Consider the following 20,377-nt stretch of genomic DNA (forward strand, 5'->3'; position numbering starts at 1 on the left):
CAAACAATCCAAAGTGTGTCAATCAGGCCCATGAATGCATATTGTAACTGTGCCCTTTAGCATTTACCACATTTGCCTTAAAGGAAAGTACACTTCAACTGTAGCAGTGCTGAAGGGAGCAAAACTATATATATATATTTTTTCTTTAAGTGCAACTAAAGCCCATCACAGTGTACATACAATGTGTCTGCCTAAAAATACCACAAAGAGCAATCCTTTGTATCAATTGTGCAACAACAAGAAAAAGTGCAGGTGTTCTTTAATACAAAATCAAAAGTAAGGGCCATCTTTGACAAATCCTCTTGCCAACTCTACGACAAGCTGTGGCAGATGGCTGGCTCAGAGGAGCCAAACTGAGCGTTTCAGGTCCTCCTGTGCCCACTGCAATCTGACCTAACAGCAGCAGTGTTACCTCACCTTACCTCACCACCAACCTCAACCAAACAACGCGTCTTCCATAGACTCAATGCTTGTTTTCTCTTCTGCTTCTACACTAACGCCCATGTCACATTATATTATATTACAAAAAGTCATTGTAAATAACAGTTTTTATATTTATTTTTTTATTCTATTTTGTTGAAGTGTAGCCATTGTTGTTAACAATGTGCTGTGTGCTGCTTTACCCTGTACACTTGCATTTCCCCTCTAGGGATCAATAAAGGATGGACTTGTTTTATCTTAAATAAAAGATAAGTTACAATCCATCACTGTAATTAAAACCTAAAAAGGCTAAGTCTAAAAGCAGAAAGATCTGTCTGATGACTCAGCTGCACTGAAATATGCCTCTATTTTATTGAAACATTATGATACATTTAGGCTGGCCAGAATATTGATTGTCTTTTCCTGAGCTAGTAAAGACCTAAATCTGCTCCCTCCTGAAGCATAATTAATAAACTCCGAGTGAGAAAAAAACGATTCAACTGTTTTAATTTTTAAGGTTCCTCCATGTGTGAATCATAATGCTTTTCCTCACAAAAGATGGGTGATTTGGCTTTGCAAAGGTGCATCTGCTCAACAAATCATAGTTTATGCACCATCCCTTGTTTTCTACAAGATGCCCTTGTATGTAATCGACTGAGTGCTGAGATTTTTATAGCCTGTGCGTCAGTGATGGGGGTCCGGTGAGCAGCGGGGAAGAGGAGGTGGCCTCCGGATGTTAGCAAAGGGGCTGGAAATTACCTTTCTACAATGGTACAGAGAAACGGAAGAGTTCATTAATATTCATTAAGCACAGTACACAACATACCAAAGGCGAGTCGGAGTGAAGCGAGACATAAATGTACGTGAAAACGAGCAGCAGCAGGTTCAGAAATGAGCGCCAGAAGGCAGAGATGATCATAATCTCAAATGCTGGGGTGTATACAGTGTGCAAATTAACCCTGTATTGCAGCGCATAGTTCGATGGTCTGCCAGTAGAACAGATGGGAGAAAATTCAACATGGCATTAAGAAATACGTAATGGACTCGATCATGTTTTTTAATCTCAACATCTCTGTCTTTTTCAGCAGAGGGAGACTGTAAAACGAGTAAATGTTAATCTCAGTCCTCGTTCTGTACTCTTCCGTTGTGGGAAAAAGTCAGTCTTCCACTTTATTCCTGTTTGCAAAGAGATTGCAATAAATGGTTATGAGAACTCGGGTTCATTAATGTTGACCTCTTTTCTTCTGTGTGTTGTTAATATGTTCGACAAATTACTTCTCATGACAATAAACTCTGACATTGCCGGTCTAAATTGATTTGTCCTCCTATAAAGATATAGTGGAGCACAGAGGTCCACATCTATACTCACTGGCTACAAACATGGACATGGACAGCATTAACCCAACCATTATTCTAAATATCACCATAAGATCACTCTTATGTTTACGTGTGTTTATTATTGAATATTCAATTCATAATTTTTTTATGTTACAGAATATCTGAGTGTCTTGTCACATCCTATTGACATTCCCATTTCATCCCCCCCCTCCCCCTCCTCCACCACCCCGCTCTGCCTTTTCTCTTACATTTACATCACTGTCAAATTCTGTGCTCAGACACCACTGGCGAAATTAATGCAAAAAAAAAAAAAAAAAGCCTGATTCGATCATAAAACATCTCAAAATATTCTAGAACAGGATTCTTTGGAAATATAAAACTAAGCTCAACTTGTACCTGAATGATGGGAATAGCAAAAGAAATGAACAATTTATGATCCAAAAGCGTACCACATACTGGATGTCAAAAGGAAGTGTCATCATCTGTTTGAATGGAGTTACCCGGTAACCTCGAGCACTCCTCCACTGTCTTCCGTTGACATTTGTTTTCCCTATTTGATGGTCTGTGCACCTCTGATATATCTCGATCATACTTAATGGTCCATGCTTTCACTGTTTCTATAGAGTTACGGTAGCTGCTTTTTATACACAGTGAAGTAAGTAAAGTTCAGTTGTGAGCAGGGCAGAAGCATGCAGTTCCTCAAGTACTGGCAGGTGTGGGGCACAGTATACACACATACAGTATATCTAATTTTCCTCACTGGATGAATAAAGTATCGATCGATACTTTCGATCTATCGACCTATTGAATATCAGTTGCTGTCACTGACCGAGTCATTCGCAGGAATGGACCAGTATTGATGCTGATGCAGTACCTCTGTACAGTATCAGTACTCTTAAAAATGATCCAATACTGTACACAGCAATAATACCAAATTACCAGCCAAACATGAAAATGGCTCCTATGTCCTTCAACAACATGTCCATTACAATCTGCACCAATCACGACTCTCTCTCTGTCTGGGATCCTCAGAACTACTTCGTCTTGCTCCTTCCAGAATTTCTCTTTCACCGCTAGGTCACATCCTACCTGTGGGGCATAGCCACTAATCGCATTATACATAAGACCCTCAATTTCAAGTTTCAGCCTCATCACTCGATCCGATACTCTTTTCACCTCCAAGAGCCAACTCTTCTTTTAAAATAACCCCGACTCCATTTATCTTCCCATCTACACCAAGGTAAAATAATTTAAACACTGCCCCTAAACGTCTAGCCTTACAGCCTTTCCACCTGGTCTCCTGGACACACAATATATCAACCTTTCTCCTCAACATCATGTCAACCAACTCCCGAGATTTTCCTGTCATAGTCCCAACATTCAAAGTCCCCACATTCAGTTCTAGGATCTGTGCTTTCCTCTTCCCTTTCTGCCGAAGAACCCGCTTTCCACCTCTTCGACTTCGACCCACAGTAGCTGAATTTCCACCGGTGCCCTGCAGGTTGACAGCGCCAGTGGTCGGACGTTGTTAACCCGAGCCATGACTGATACGGTATGGAATTCTTTGGATGAACGCTCATATTTGTTTGGCAAGATTTTAAGCCGGATGCCCTTCCTGACGCAACCCTGTGCATTTATCCGGGCTTGGGACTGGCCTACAGTTTTCACTGGCTTGTGTCCCCAATAGGGCTGCATTATAAATAGTGCTTTATATATATTGTATTTATATATCATACTGTCACCAGGACTGCCCCCCTAGTACACATAAAAATGCCTCCTCTATGAGGTGCTCTATTGGCCAAAAGTAATATTGTCTATAAATAGCCACTTCTCACATAGACCCCCGAAAAATCAAAAACACTTGGTTTGTGTGGGCTTTTTGGGTGTATGTTTTTGGGGGTGAGTGTGAGAGTTTTGTGTGAGTGAGACGTTTTTGGGCGTATGTTAGTTTCTTGGTGTACGCGAGAGCTTTTTTTTGTTGTGTTGTGAGAGATTTTTTGTTGTGTGTGTGTGAAAGTTGTTTTTCTGTGTGAGAGGGAAATGTTATTGGTCTTTTTGGCACTTCATACTCCTCAACTCAACTGATTATTTGTAACATAATGTGGTGATTGCTGGAAACATTTGGCAGCTCCAATTGCTCTTATTAATAAACATGATGTCCCCAATAAGCACTTATACTTACGATATTCACTGGTGTTTTTGTTCTGAAGCACTCATGTAAGTTTTAGTAATTATCATCCTGCTTTGTGTTTTGCATGTCTGCCATGCTATGGCATAGCCTATTTCCAATGCAATTACTGATCATTAAAAGCTCTTTAGGCGGGAATGTGTCATGTGTGCATACAAGTGAGAGAAAAGGCATGCGTGCGGCAGAAGAGTTTGTCCTTAATCAAGTTTGCCATCCAATATGCATGCATTAGCCATTGATGGAGATGGCACTGAGCGGCCTGTTTAAATGATTAATTGATTTTTCACACAAATTCCCATTGATCACTATTAGTGCTTTTCTAATGCTCCCAGGAGACATGTAATAAAGAACCTTTTTGCAAGCTGTGCTTACATTTATTTCTAACAGTCACAGAAACATACATCGGGTTAACTTTGCTCACTTTGCTCGTGGCAGAAGAAATTATTCTTAGCTGTTTCAATATGAGAATGCCTATCTGTCTTTTCGGCTGCCACATTGTAATGGAGGGGAGAAATAGAAGGGAAAAATCTGGGCTGAAGTGACGAGAACACAGCCGCGGATCTTTTGCCAGTTCAACTCTTCCGACCGCATCCTCCCACCGTTTCCTCAACTTTCTCTCTTTGCGAAAGCTATGAATGCTTACCTCCTTTTTTGCTTTCCGTCCTGATTGGAAATTGCATCCAAAAGCGGTGCATTATCGCATTTTTAACTCTTTTCGCTGACGATAAGTGGTTCGCAAATGGTTAGCTTAGTTCCGCAGAGAGCAGCAACGTAACAATCTTACAACAGCCATTCTACATCATCATTCCCAGAATGATCAAATTATGGTCTAACAAAATCTTTTTTTAACTTTTAGGAGTAAATTATAAATATATACCACTATATTTCAGTAGTAGAGATCAGTAGTTAAAATGAAATGTATTTGTCATTTCAATCAGACTTTAAGGAAGACAGCAACTGCATACAAGGTGTTTTCTTTGGTTCAGCTCATCCCAAATACATGGCAATTTGATGTATTTTCCAATGAAGTTGGGACATTGTGTTAAACATAAATAAAAACAGAATACAATGATTTGCAAATCATGTTCAACCTATACTTAATTGAATAGACTACAAAGACACGATATTTAATGTTCAAACTGTTAAACTTGATTGTTTTTAGCAAATAATCATTAACTTAGAATGTTATGGCTGCAACACGTTCTAAAAAAACCTCCTGTATACTGTATATAACCTTTGATGATGATGAACTGTGTTTTAACCATTGCTCATTGGATGCATATGAGTTCCCAGCTGAATATTGTCCCAAATCTTTCCAATAAAACGCTAATAGGGGATGTGATGTGATCATTCCAAGGACCCAATGGAAGTCATTGAGAAAGAAGACCACAATATAACTTGATCAGGCAATTTAATCGAGTGAGTTCAAGGTCGGATCCAAGCAAGACAGCAATAATGTGACATAGCATGCAGGGGAGAAAAGAACACTGTTTCTATAGGTAATAAGAAGCAACCATGTGTCATAGGGATATGGCAGAGAGACGTACCCTTAAATTTCTGGTTATCCATCCATCCATTTTCCATACCGCTTATCCTCACTAGGGTCGCGGGTGTGCTGGAGCCTATCCCAGGTATCTTCGGACGAGAGGAGAGGTACACCCTGAACTGGTCGCCAGCCAATCACAGGGCACATATAAACAAAGAATCATTTGCACTCACATTCACAGCTACGGGCAATTTAGAGTCTTCAATTAACCTACCATGTATGTTTTTGGGATGTGGGAGAAAACCGGAGTACCCAATGAAAACCCACGCAGGCACGGGGAGAACATGCAAACTCCACACAGGCGAGGCCGGATTTGAACCCGGGTCCTCAAAACTGTGAGGCAGATGTGCTAATCAGTCGTCCAACATGCCGCCCACTGCTGGTTATGTTTACATGAAATTATGATTATGCTAATTACATGCATATGTCCACCAATTATGTATCCATTTCATGCAGTATGTATATATACAAAAATTCAGCCTTTACAAAGATAATAATGGTCACTTCTTTTGACACAATCAGTGATGATGTTTATTATTGTGGTTGTAGTTTCCAGTGTAGTAGAGCTGCACTGCATCATACTCTGAGGTGTTTGCAAGACTTTATTAATAGTTATTGATTTTTTTTTTTTTTTTTTTTATCATACTTTCAGTTTGTCGGGACATGGCTTTGGGGATGAGGGTCACAGGTTAAAGACTCTCAGAGACGTCTCAAGAGTAATAAAGGATTGTATTTATTTATTTACTTTATTGATCCTGGAGGGGTGATTCTCAAATGTTATTTTTCATAACAGCAGTGCAAAGTACACCCGCAATAATACATATACTGCTAAATTCTGTCTATCGCTCTATCCTACAGAAAACTGAGCTGACTGATAATTGTATAGAATGCAGAATTATTTATATGGAACCCCCGTATGGAATTCATTGGAATCCAATATGAGTTCATTGTTCAACATCTTACGTTGTCACTGTACAATAACCTTTTTTTCCCCCAGTTAGCACCAGAATTGTGTTTATTAGCAACCTTACATTATATAATGAAGAGCTCTTTTTCAGAATGAGATAAAAGCCAATATTGACACATTTATTTTGCCATGCCATTGAGCGCATGCAGACTCAGTTATCTTTTTTAAATGACAGACTGCGCCAATAGACAGATTTAACAGGACAAAATTAATCTTTATAAAATAATCTTTGTAATTTGCGGGTGTGGTGTAATTTTTCTCTGAATAATCAAAATCATACCATTTATGATTTCCTTGTCTGGGCACCAGAATCCCAGAGGTCTTTGCTGAAGCCTGTCTCCACCCGTGCAACTAAGCCCTCCGGCTGAACCCGCCCAGCCCCCCCAGGTTATTGACGACCACCCGGCCTTCACGGTGTCACACATCCTCGACGTGAGGCCTAGGGGCAGTGGGTTCCAGTACCTTGTCGACTGGGAAGGGTACGGGCCGGAGGAGCGTTCTCGGATTTCCCGGAAGCTCATCCTCGATCCTACTCTTTTGGACGACTTCTACACGGCTCACCCGGGGAAGCCAGGCAGGACGCCGGGAGGCGTCCGTTGAGAGGGGGGTCCTGTCATATACTGCCCTGCAGTTCCATTATTGGAGCCAGGAGGGCGCTTTGTGTCCTCTCTCTCCCCCCTGCCCTCTCTGTTTTCAGCACCTGTCTTCAATCAGCCTCATCACCACCGGTGTATATAAGCCTGCCTGTTCCCGGAAATCCTCGTGTAAGTATTGTAGCCTCTCCTCGCGGTACCACGGCCCACCTTATGTCAAGTAAGCTATACTGTTCCTCGCTTCCCTTGTTAACTCTTATCTCCTCGTTCCCAGTGCTCCCATGTGTGTTCCTGACACACGTCATTCCTGCCACAAAGCCAGCCACCTGTCCATGCCGCCGCCTGCCAACACATCCAGGGCCACCTCCATAACCTTTCCTCAATAAATTGTTCATCATTTTACATTTGCCTCCACCTCCTCTTGGGTCCAGCTACTCCCCACACGTGACAAGATCAGTGGTTTAATGACCCTGACAACTGATCAAGAGGCTGCTGAGCTGAGCAAGCCAAGAATGCAGAAAGTAGACAAAGCTAAGAGATTAAAGGGACACTAAGGAGATATCCATGTTTTGTTTCTAAATACATTAAATATGTTTGAAGTGGGCGCCACGGTGCACGACTGGTTAAAGCGTCTGCCTCACAGTTCTGAGGTCCGGGGTTCAATCCCGACCGCGCCTGTATGGAGTTTGCCTGTTCTCCCCGTGCCTGCGTGGGTTTTCCTCCCACATCCCAAAAACATGCGTGGTAGGTTAATTGACAACTCTAAATTTCCCGTAGGTGTGAATGTGAGTGCGAATGGTTGTTTGTTTGTATGTGCCCTGCGATTGGCTGGCAACCAGTTCAGGGTGTACTCCGCCTCCTGCCCGATGACAGCTGGGATAGGCTCCAGCACGCCCGCGACCCTAGTGAGGAGAAGCGGCTCAGAAAATGGATGGATGGATGTTTGAAGTGGACGGCACGGTGGACGACTGGTTAGAGCGTCTGTCTCACAGTTCTGAGGACCTGGGTTCAATCCCGGCCCCGCCTGTGTGGAGTTTGCCTGTTCTCTCTGTGCCTGCGTGGGTTTTCTCTGGGCACTCCGGTTTCCTCCCACATCCAAAAACATGCATGCAATTGTACAATTGTACACCAGTAACTGAGTGTTCCTTCTTGTGCTGCATAACAACATATTCTTACACCACACGCCGTTCGAAATGTCCTCTGTCGGGACCATCATAAACCAAAAACTGCCTATATTGTACAGTAGCTTTTACTACAGTGTACAGTCATGTTCCCTCAAAGACTATGAATGCTTATAATTAGTGTAACATTAAACATAATTAGTCTGTTCAGCTCTCTGATCACATAAACCACAAAACCTTTTCCCAGAGAAATGTTACCATTTCTTCCCTCTTTTGTATTATCTCCTTGTTCTCCATCTTATTGCGAAATATCCAGCTCATAATTCTAGGTGCTCTGCAGGAAGAAGAGTTCAACAACTGCCCTTCTCCTTCTTCCCTTATTAAATTATTCATCCAGGCAAGCACAGACAAGACCATCACTTGAACCAGGTCAGGCACAAATCTGACATGACACCTCTCCTTTGGTTGTGGCCCACCCAGAAACAAAACCTTGGCCTGAACATGGGCTACACTGGTCTACTAAGGCGATACATTGAACTGTGTGAGCGGGTAGTTGACGGTTGAAATATACTGCACAGTATAGCTGTAGGCATGCTTTAGCCACTTCCTCTCTGCACAGCCCTTGAGACAGTGCTTCAATATGTGGCAGCAGCATAACTTCATTAAAGTTTCATTGTGTCTTACAGCAAGCTTGATGGGAAAATTATCCACCTGCATGTGACTGAAAAGTCCCAATGTTCTCTGATATGTTCTTTTCCTGAAACTGAGTACATCTGAAATAATTTGTTCATTCACAATACCTCAAACCTAACACGTAATGTAACCAATTCACAATGTAAAATAAAATGTTTTTCTCCGATGCCCCCATACATTTATGACTTATGTGTAGATAAAAGACATGATGTTCTTGATATTGTATTAATTCATTATCCATCAATAGTTTACTAAATTTACATCTTTTGAACACCTAATAAGTAACTTATGTCAAGCTGAAGCATTAAGAACAGACAGGGTCAGAAGATGAAGTCAAGCAAACAAAAGTTCTTTAAGGATGATAGTGTAGTCTTTACACTTCCAAGTCAGAAGTGTTACGACAACACCATTGGGACTACAGTAATGTACAAAATTGTCCAGAGCTGGCTAGTTCTTCAACAAGCAGTGGTGAGCTTGCCAATCAACATCAATATTTAATAGGTTTGGGAGAACAGATCTCTGTGTTTTCTACCAAGTTGGAAATTGGATTCATTAATCATGTTTACATACATACTGAACAAAGAAGTTTAGTATTTATTACATTATTAAGTAGAATGTGCTGGCACGCAGTCATACTGCAAACATCTGTTCCATGACTTCATCATATGGACTTTCACAATTTTGTGGCTTATTTTGCATGGTTCTGTGTACTTTGCAAAGTGGCAGTTAGCCTCAATAGCTGGCTATAGGAGAAATCGTACTGTACATTCCATGTCCACCTTGGGTGCCCGTATATGAGCAAAGCAATTGTACAATGGGCTTCGACTGTAAATTATTTTGAGTTTTTCTGGTTACTTCCATTATGCATGGCAATAAGGCACCATTAACAACTGGCGGAAGGAAGGATTGGATTCCTTACATGACATATCCCATTTGGGTGCCCATATGTGCTCATGCCATGGAGCTAATGCTAATAATGGATTCTTTTCATGTATATATTAATGGAAAATGTCATACTCTGTTTTCTAACTTGTCTTTTTATCATGAGCTCATCTGTCTCTGTTTTGCTGTAATCAACGCAAGCCCTTGTAAAATAACACGCGGAGCCCATGAGATCTGCTTTTAAGCACTGTACTATATGTTTTGAGAATATAGGCCAGAGGTCAGGCTGCTAGCAACATCCATCCAGTCACAGATTTAAATCATAAAAAAACGATAGCACCACAGAAGATTTTGCTGGAGTTTTCCAGCAGTGGAAGTGTTTACAGTTTGCACCAAGTCAATCTTGAAATAATCTTTTTATAACTGTGATTGGGATTAATCATACTTGAGATAGTTACTACAATTGGACCTATAAGTCAACAGTAGCCAGCAGTCATGCAAAGCAGGATGTCTTTCAAGAATCACATTTTCATTTGAAACGACAGAAAGCCAAGGATCAAGAGAGCTGTTGTTTGAGTACAGATTGATGCATTTATACTTTGTGACTATTTCATACTTAAAGCCAGTCAAGGTGGTAAAGTTTCATTCATTTTGCTCTACAATGAACCTGACCTTCAAGATTTGTTCCCAAAAATACTTAATTAATCCATCTGTGAAAGGGCAAATAAAAAGTATGCAACACGGCAGACAAAGACAAAGTGGGAGTTGATTGGATGAATGTATTGTCGGTCACCTTATGTTATGGGCTACTCAGATCAAACCACAGAGCCGTTAGTGCCTCATGTTCAAGGCAGGGTCGAAAAGGTTGAGAAAAATGTCTCTCTCTCTCTCGATATATATATATATATATATATATATATATATATATATATATATATATATATATACACACACACACACACACACACACACACAGTACTGGGGCTTCACTATCTGCTTGTGTAATAATCCATCCATCCATCCATCCATCCATTTTCTGAGCCACTTCACAACAAACCCAACTGAGATCAAGACGATTGATGTGGAAGTTACATTTTTAAACACACACAGATCTAAAATGATGAGGTACATTAAAAATAGTGAGTCAAGAAATCAGTAAATAAAAATAAATAAAACCCTGGAAGAAGATGCCGTCACGTAAAAGCCAGTCTAAAAAACAGTGTGTTTTAAGAAGTGATTTAAAAAATGCCACTGATTTTGTGTGTCTCAGGTCCACAGGTAGGTCATTCCAAAGTTGAGGCCCCCTAATGGAAAATGGTCTAAAACCTTTAGTTTTAAGCCTTGACTTTGGAACAACTAGAAGGCCCTCACCTGAAGATCTGAAGTCCCGCGCTGGCTCATACGTGGTTAAAAGTTCAGTTATGTAGCTTGGAGCCAGGTCCATCCGTGCTTTAAAAAGAAAAGTGATCATCTATTCCATTTTCAACACCGCTTATCCTGGTTAGGGTCACGGGGCGCTGGAGCCTATCCCAGCTGACTCCGGGCGAAAGGCAGACTACACCCTGAACTGGTCGCCAGTCAGTCGCAGGGCACAAAAAGTGACCAGTAAAATCTCAAAATCAATTCTAAAACAGACTACAAGGCAATGAAGTGATGCTAAAATTGGAGTGATGTGGTGCCATCTATTTAAATCAACGAGAAGCCCAGTTGCTACATTCTGAACCAGCTGGAGACGAGAGTGATTTTTGGGTGATGCTGGAGAGGAGTGAATTGCAGTAATCTAACCGGGAGAAAATAAGAGCTTGAATCAGATGTTCAAGGTCAGGTTTGGCAGTATTGATTTTATCCTGGCTATGGTACGTAGGTGAAAAAGAAAACATGACTTGATGACTTTATTGATAATACCCAAAACATGCATGGTAGGTTAATTGACAACTCTAAATTGCCCATAGGTGTGAATGTGAGTGTGAATGGTTGTTTGTTTGTATTTGCCTTGCGATTGGCTGGCAACCAGTTCAGGGTGTACCCCGCCTCCTGCCCGATGACAGCTGGGATAGGCTCGAGCACGCCCGCGACCCAAGTGAGGAGTAGCGGCTCAGAAAATGGATGGATGGAGTTGTGAAAGTGAAATCTGAATCAAAAATGACTTCCAAGTTTCTGGCTGTGTGAGTGACGTCGGAAAGGAACCAAGGCTGGATTTGATAATGTCAGTGGTAGTTTGTAAATTGAAATTAATTATGTCGGATTTGAAAATCACATTGTCTTATTTTTAAATAATTTATTAGCAAATTATGGTAGAAAATAAGTATTTGGTCAATAACAAAAGTTCATCCCAATACTTTGTTATATCCCCTTTGTTGGCAATGACAGAGGTAAAACGTTTTCTGTAAGTCTTCACAAGTTTTCACACACTGTTGCTGGTATTTTGGCCCATTCCTTCATGCAGATCAGTGATGTTTTGGGGCTGTCGGTGAGCAACACAGACTTTCAACTCACTCCAAAGATTTTCTATGGGGTTGAGATCTGGAGACCACTCCAGGACCTTGAAATGCTTCTTAAGAAGCCACTCCTTCGTTTCCCAGGCGGTGTGTTTGGGATAATTGTTATGCTGAAAGACCCAGCCACGTTTAATCTTTAATGACCTTGCTGATGGAAGGAGGTTTTCACTCCAAATCCCCTTTCATTCTTTCGTTTACACAGATCAGTCATCCTGGTCCCTTTGGAGAAAAACCGCCCCAAAGCATGATGTTTCCACCTCCATGATTCACAGTAGGTATGGTGTTCTTTGGATGCAACTCGGGATTCTTTCTCCTCCAAACACAAGTTGAGTTTTTATCAAAAAGTTATATTTTGGTTTCATTTGACCATATGACATTCTCCCAGTCCTCTTCTGAATCATCCAAATGCTCTCTAGCAAACTTCAGACGGGCTTGGACATGTACTGGCTTAAGCAGGGGGACACGTCTGGCACTGCAGGATTTGAGTCCCTGGCGGCGTAGTGTGTTACTGATGATAGCCTTTGTAACTTTGGTCCCAGCTCTATGCAGGTCATTCACTCTTCCCCGAAGATAGCTTGGATAGGCTCCAGCACGCCTGTGACCCTTGTGAGGATAAGCGATACATAAAATGGATGGATGGATAAATTTGCTAATAAATTATTTAAAAATCAGACAATGTGATTTTCTGGATTTCTTTTCTCTCATTTTGTCTCTCATAGGTGAGGTATACCTTTGATGAAAATTACAGGTCTCTCTGATCTTTTTAAGTGGGAGAACTTGCACAATTGGTGGCTGACTTCATAATTTTTTTGCCCCACTGTACTGTACTTGAAAATTTAATACTTAATAATAAGAACACTTTATTTTATAATATGACAACATGGCTACTACTGGTGTTTGTGTTCAGATTATCGCGTTCTTCCATTTAAATTTAATGACATTCACATGAGATGTAGAATCAGTAGTGTTGTTGCAATGTTTCTGTTGCAGTTCTGTACATCTTCATCAAAAATAATTAAATTGTCATTAAAGAATGAACTCGTTCACAACAACAGTAATTTTCACACACTGTTGCTGGTATTTTGGCCCATTCCTTCATGCAGATCAGTGATGTTTTGGGGCTGTCGGTGAGCAACACAGACTTTCAACTCACTCCAAAGATTTTCTATGGGGTTGAGATCTGGAGACCACTCCAGGACCTTGAAATGCTTCTTAAGAAGCCACTCCTTCGTTTCCCAGGCGGTGTGTTTGGGATAATTGTTATGCTGAAAGACCCAGCCACGTTTAATCTTTAATGACCTTGCTGATGGAAGGAGGTTTTCACTCCAAATCCCCTTTCATTCTTTCGTTTACACAGATCAGTCATCCTGGTCCCTTTGGAGAAAAACCGCCCCAAAGCATGATGTTTCCACCCCCATGATTCACAGTAGGTATGGTGTTCTTTGGATGCAACTCGGGATTCTTTCTCCTCCAAACACAAGTTGAGTTTTTATCAAAAAGTTATATTTTGGTTTCATTTGACCATATGACATTCTCCCAGTCCTCTTCTGAATCATCCAAATGCTCTCTAGCAAACTTCAGACGGGCTTGGACATGTACTGGCTTAAGCAGGGGGACACGTCTGGCACTGCAGGATTTGAGTCCCTGGCGGCGTAGTGTGTTACTGATGATAGCCTTTGTAACTTTGGTCCCAGCTCTATGCAGGTCATTCACTCTTCCCCGAAGATAGCTTGGATAGGCTCCAGCACGCCTGTGACCCTTGTGAGGATAAGCGATACATAAAATGGATGGATGGATAAATTTGCTAATAAATTATTTAAAAATCAGACAATGTGATTTTCTGGATTTCTTTTCTCTCATTTTGTCTCTCATAGGTGAGGTATACCTTTGATGAAAATTACAGGTCTCTCTGATCTTTTTAAGTGGGAGAACTTGCACAATTGGTGGCTGACTTCATAAATTTTTTGCCCCACTGTACTGTACTTGAAAATTTAATACTTAATAATAAGAACACTATTTTATAATATGACAACATGGCTACTACTGGTGTTTGTGTTCAGATTATCGCGTTCTTCCATTTAAATTTAATGACATTCACATGAGATGTAGAATCAGTAGTGTTGTTGCAATGTTTCTGTTGCAGTTCTGTACATCTTCATCAAAAATAATTAAATTGTCATTAAAGAATGAACTCGTTCACAACAACAGTAATCAAGAGAACAACAATACAGTCCATGAATTTGGAATATAGCTACTGACTTCTGTTCTTAGCATGTTCTGATGGTTCAGTAAGTAGTGGAGAATCCATCACCTCGTGAATATACAACAATTTGGGTCCATTAAATCGAAATAATAATCCATCCATCCATCCATTTTCTGAGCCGCTTCTCCTCACTAGGGTCCCGGGCGTGCTGGAGCCTATCCCAGCTGTCATCGGGCAGGAGGCGGGGTACACCCTGAACTGGTTGCCAGCCAATCACAGAGCACATATAAACAAACAACCATTCGCACTCACAGTCACACCTACAGGCAATTTAGAGTCTCCAATTTATGCATGTTTTTGGGATGTGGGAGGAAACCGGAGTGCCCGGAGAAAACCCATGCAGGCAAGGGGAGAACATGAAAACTCCACACAGTCGGGGCCGGGGATTGAACCCGGGTCCTCAGAACTGTGAGTCTGACGCTCTAACCAGTCGGCCACCGTGCCGCCGAAATAATAATAATAATAATAATTATTATTATTATTATTATTATTTTTATTATTATCTGAGGGGTATAATTTTCAGTTAACAGCTTTGATAGTGAGAACAATTCCATGCTGGTCTGTTTCATATGAGGGATGGTTGGAGGAGGAAAACAGCGGGAGGAAGGAAAGTGGTGTGGCCTGTTTCCATGGCAATCGACCTACAGAAGATAAATGAATTCGATTTTTTCATGGTTGCACATAAACATTCCTCTCCATGGCTCTTCACTTCCTCAATTTTGTCATCCCTGAACCTGACCTGCTTTGGTATGCTACTGCAGCATAATAGGTTAAAAAGCTGCTGTTTACTCTAGTTCAGCACTGAGACAATACATCTGTAAAAGCAGGTTCTCTTCTCTCATGCAAATAAGCCACTGCTCACCCCGCCCCGCTCTACAGCGGGGTGTGCCAATGCAAGAACCATTTTTCATTCCCAAGACGACTTGGGGCGAAGCTGTTTTGCGCACCGAATCTGAATTTTCTACAACAGAAAAAATGTGTCTAGCCCAGGGGTTCTTAACCTTGTTGGAGGGACGGAACCCCGCAAGTTTCATACAGAGTGCACGGAATCTTTCCTAATTTGAAAAATGAAACATGGTTTATTTCAAATTCAAAACAGGTATATATTTTATTGTCTGTGTAGATTCTCAGTCATCCAGGTCATGCACAAAATGAACCACGCATCAGTTGCACACAAAATCACTGTGTTAAAAGAACAAAACCAACAAAACATGAATTTCACACAAAAAAAAAATCAATTCAATGAAAATTTTATGTAAGTGAATGTAAATTTTGCTGTTGCGATTCCCCTTAGTAAGTACCACCCTCATATCAGAGGAACGGACTTCGTTGTTAAAATTCAACACTAAGTCAGTTCATTTTCTTTATGTTATTTCTACAATCCTCAAAAAGGGTTCATTGGTAAGAGTACATTTTTTGAAAGAACAAGATCCCGGGATACAAGCGGCCGAAATTAGTTTCCTCCACAGGGTGTCCGGGCTCTCCCTTAGAGATAGGGTGAGAAGCTCGGACATCCGCGAGAATCTCAGAGTTGAGCCGCTGCTCCTCCACATCGAGAGGAGCCAGATGAGGTGGCTGGGGCATCTGATAAGGATGCCTCTCGGACGCCTCCCTGGTGAGGTGTTCCGGGCACCTCCCAACGGGAGGAGACCCCGGGGACGACCCAGGACACGCTGGAGAGACTATGTCCTTCCGCTGGCCTGGGAACGCCTTGGGATCCCCCCAGAAGAGCTGGATGAAGTGGCTGGGGAGAGGGAAGTCTGGGCGTCCCTGCTAAAGCTACTGCCCACGCGACCCGACCTCGGATAAGCGGTAGAAAATGGATGGATGGATGGACATACAGGTTTTGGAGAAACATATGCTGCCATCCAAGCAACGTCTTTTTCATGGACGCCCCTGCTTATTTAGGCAAGACAATGCCAAACCACATTCTGCACGTGTTACAACAGCAAGGCTTTGTAGTAAAAGTGCAGATACTAGACTGGCCTGCCTGCAGTCCAGACCAGTCTCCCATTAAAAATGTGTGGCGCATTATGAAGCGTAAAATACGACAACGGATACCCCGGACTGTTGAACAGCTGAAGCGGTACATCAAGCAAGAATGGGAAAGAATTCCACATACAAAGCTTCACCAATTAGTGTCGTCAGTTCCTAAACATTTATTGAATGTTGTTAAAAGAAAATGTGATGTAACACAGTGGTAAACATGACCCTGTCCAAGCTTTTTTGGAACGTGTTGCGGCCATAAAATTCTAAGTTAATGATTATTTGCTAAAAGCAATAAAGTTTATTAGTTTGAACATTAAATATCTTGTCTCTGTAGTGTATCCATCCATCCATTTTCTGAGCCGTTTATCCTCACAAGGGTCGCGGGAGTGCTGGAGCCAATCCCGGCTATCATCGGGCAGGAGGCGGGGTACACCCTGAACTGGTTGCCAGCCAATCGCAGGGCACACATAAACAAACAACCATCTGCACTCACATTCACACCTATGGACAATTTTAGGGTTTTCAATCAACGCACCACACATGTTTTTGGGATGTGGGAGGAAACCGGAGTGCCCAGAGAAAACCCACACAGGCACGGGGAGAACTTGCAAACTCCACACAGTCGACCGTCCTGACTCTTTGTAGTGTATTCAATTAAATATAGGTTGAAGATGATTTTCAAATTCTGTTTTTATTTATGTTTAACACAACGTCCCAACTTCATTGGAAACGGGGGTTGTATAAGTGGACCACGAGTACTCGAGAAGAGGTTTGCTGAGTTACAGCCAAAGGAAATTGCCGAGATGTACCTACTGTTGCCATATTGTCTGCATGTTTCCAATCTGCGGCGCACATTTCGCCACCGGCCCGGTGTCGACGGCAGACTTGAGATAAGGTACGCAACGTGACGTTACATTCAATCTTTACAACTCCTGGGGGAACGCTACTTTGCTATCGCTGTGACCACGAAAGTAGCTTAACTACTGAAAAGCTATTTGGTGTTGAAATAGTGACACACAGGAGAAATGTAGTTCAACTAGTAGTATCGTTACTATCAACCACTGCTGTGTTTTGTTGTAAGCATAACGTTACCTGCGGAGCACAGCTTGAGACCCAGCTTGTTTTACGAGATGAAAACCATAAACCTTCAGGCAACCGATTCCTAGCCTCACAACATGCGCTCCACAGCCCTACAACCGATGTAACTAAGGATTCCTGGCGGATTTTGTATCGATAGTCTAGTCTGCTACTGATACAGTCCTATCTCTCACCATTACGAAAGGATATCCGGTCACATCGGTTTATCATTCCCAACCCTAGTACTTATCTCCCTTGAGCAATTGTGTTGAGTATTTATTGTGCATTTTGGCTTTCGTAGAGAAGATGTAATCCTAGCAGAGAAACTGGATTTTGTGATCAGGTAAATGTTTGGTGAAGTGTGGAAAATATATATATATTCCACGGTCAACACGACCGAATACACTCAGGGGTTGGGGGGGGGGTGAAGAACAAAATGAGGAAAAACGTGTGGTGGTCGTCCACTCAGGAGAGGATGTTCATTCAAGGATTGCTTAAGGTATGTTCACATACTTTTACTCCGATACAAATTGCAAGCAGGCAACAAAACGTTATGCAGCCTAGACAGCTAGTGCTAGCACTAATGGTTGAATGTAAACATGCCGCCGTTCTGTTGAATCATCCTCTAAAGCTTCGCTTAACATCGGTTAGTGCGTGTGAATAAATGTTGACAACGGCAAGCATGGGGGGGGTTAGCACCGGTCACAATACACAATGCTATTGGTCGACGTTAATGTGCTCTGTCTATATGTCATACTACCTGGAAGGTATCCAAGAAATCAAACATGCTAGACTTTTCATTTTGGCGTCATACGGCTATCGTAGGGCCAAATCGCTGGCCATGGATTATGTCACACTACAAGAATTTTTGTCGTTCCCGACAAAATATGTCAGGCCCGATCTAGGAAATCAGATGTGATAGCTAATCGGGCAAATATTGGGGTTAAAATCCTGTAGTCTGATCTAGGTACTAGAGTTAGGGTGATGAAGTCAGTCATCCAGGAGGGATTCAGAATCGAGCTGCTGCTTCTCCGTATCGAGAGGAGCCCGATGAGCTGGCCCGGACATCTGGTTAGGATGCCTTATGGTGAGTTTTTATGGCCATGTACCACCTGTAGGAGATAAAAAAGACACGCTAGAGAGACATTGTCTCCCAGCTGGCTTCTAAACATCTCGGCATCCCCCCAGGAAAGCTGGACGAAGTGGAAAGGGTAGTCTGGGATTCACCGGATAAATGATTGAAAATGGATGGCTGGATGTATAATCTGGAAGGACATATAGTACTTTATACCTTGGCAATACAGTACTCTACTTAAATTTGCAACAGTATGAGGTCCTCTGATAATTGTATCAACATATGACCATAAAAAACAGGGACAAGCGCCTCTTATCAGAACTGGTGTGAAGATTCTTGTGGTTTGTTATAATGCATTGCAGCAAAGGTTACCGCGTGGTCTATCTCTTTCTGGAATGGAGGGAGATTAAGACAACAAAAAAGTAGTTCTTAGCTCAGCTTTCCATTCATCAGCTCATCAATCACACAAGTATTAAAGATCACAGAGTTGCTTTTCCAGCAATCTTAGACTTCACTCACTTTATCATTTCTAATCTTCCCTCTACAATTTTCTTTTTATACTTGGCTCACAATATTATTTAATCAGTAGTACTAATGCTCCTATCATTCCAGGCATTTCACTTTCTGAACCGGATCAATGCAATTTATTAGCCTCTGCACAGACACAGACATCAATTTAAAAAACATCAATAGTGTTCTGTGTATGCTCTACCTCCTTCATGGTGATATGGGCAGATTCGCCAAGCATCTTTCTTTTTCTGTGATAAATCAGATAATCCCTGCAGGGAGCAGTAAAAAAGCTAACTGAGGAAGTGTGGTCCTGGGTCAAAGTATTGACAATCCGTCCTGTAGAGGTCAAACAATTTTAGGCTTAGGAGTTACTTGTGACAAACCACTCTGCAGGTAAGCGAGATGGGCAATAAACGAGAATTTTTGGGGGGATTTATTTCCTCATTCTTTTTTGTCCATCCATCCATCCATTTTCTGAGCCGCTTCTCCTCACTAGGGTCGCGGGCGTGCTGGAGCCTATCCCAGCTGTCATCGGGCAGGAGGCGGGGTACACCCTGAATTGGTTGCCAGCCAATCGCAGGGCACATACAAACAAACAACCATTCGCACTCACAGTCACAGTCACACCAACCGGCAATTTAGAGTCTCCAATTAATGCATGTTTTTGGGATGTGGGAGGAAACCGGAGTGCCCGGAGAAAACCCACGCAGGCATGGGGAGAACATGCAAACTCCACATAGGCGGGGCCGGGGATTGAACCCGGGTCCTCAGAACTGTGAGGCTGACACTCTAACCAGTCGGCCACCGTGCCGCCATTCTTTTTTGTAATGCGTAAAAATCTGAACCATAACACTAAACTGCTGGATTAAAAGTGTGTGGTTTGACCACACAACAACCTGACATACCTATTGGTTTGTTACACAAGAGTTTCAGAAACCTTTTTGGGAAAGAGTCATTAGAAACGGTTTATAAAAGTGCATCCATAATCAGATCAAAAACTAAAAATGTAAAAGCCAATGCATTTACTTGGGAAATACTCAATGTCACTGGTTTGAAGCATGTCTGGAGACGTTTTCCATAAAAAAAAAAACAATCCATCACTGCTGTTCTTTGCTTTGCTTTTAACTAGCGACTACTTGTATAGACAGAGGTTACAAATACTGCAGGTCATAACCATATTGATTGTTTGTAAATGAGCAGAACAAAAGGGCAGAACT

Source organism: Phycodurus eques, chromosome 18, assembly GCF_024500275.1.
Source record: "Phycodurus eques isolate BA_2022a chromosome 18, UOR_Pequ_1.1, whole genome shotgun sequence".
NCBI classification, from domain to species: Eukaryota; Metazoa; Chordata; class Actinopteri; order Syngnathiformes; family Syngnathidae; genus Phycodurus; species Phycodurus eques.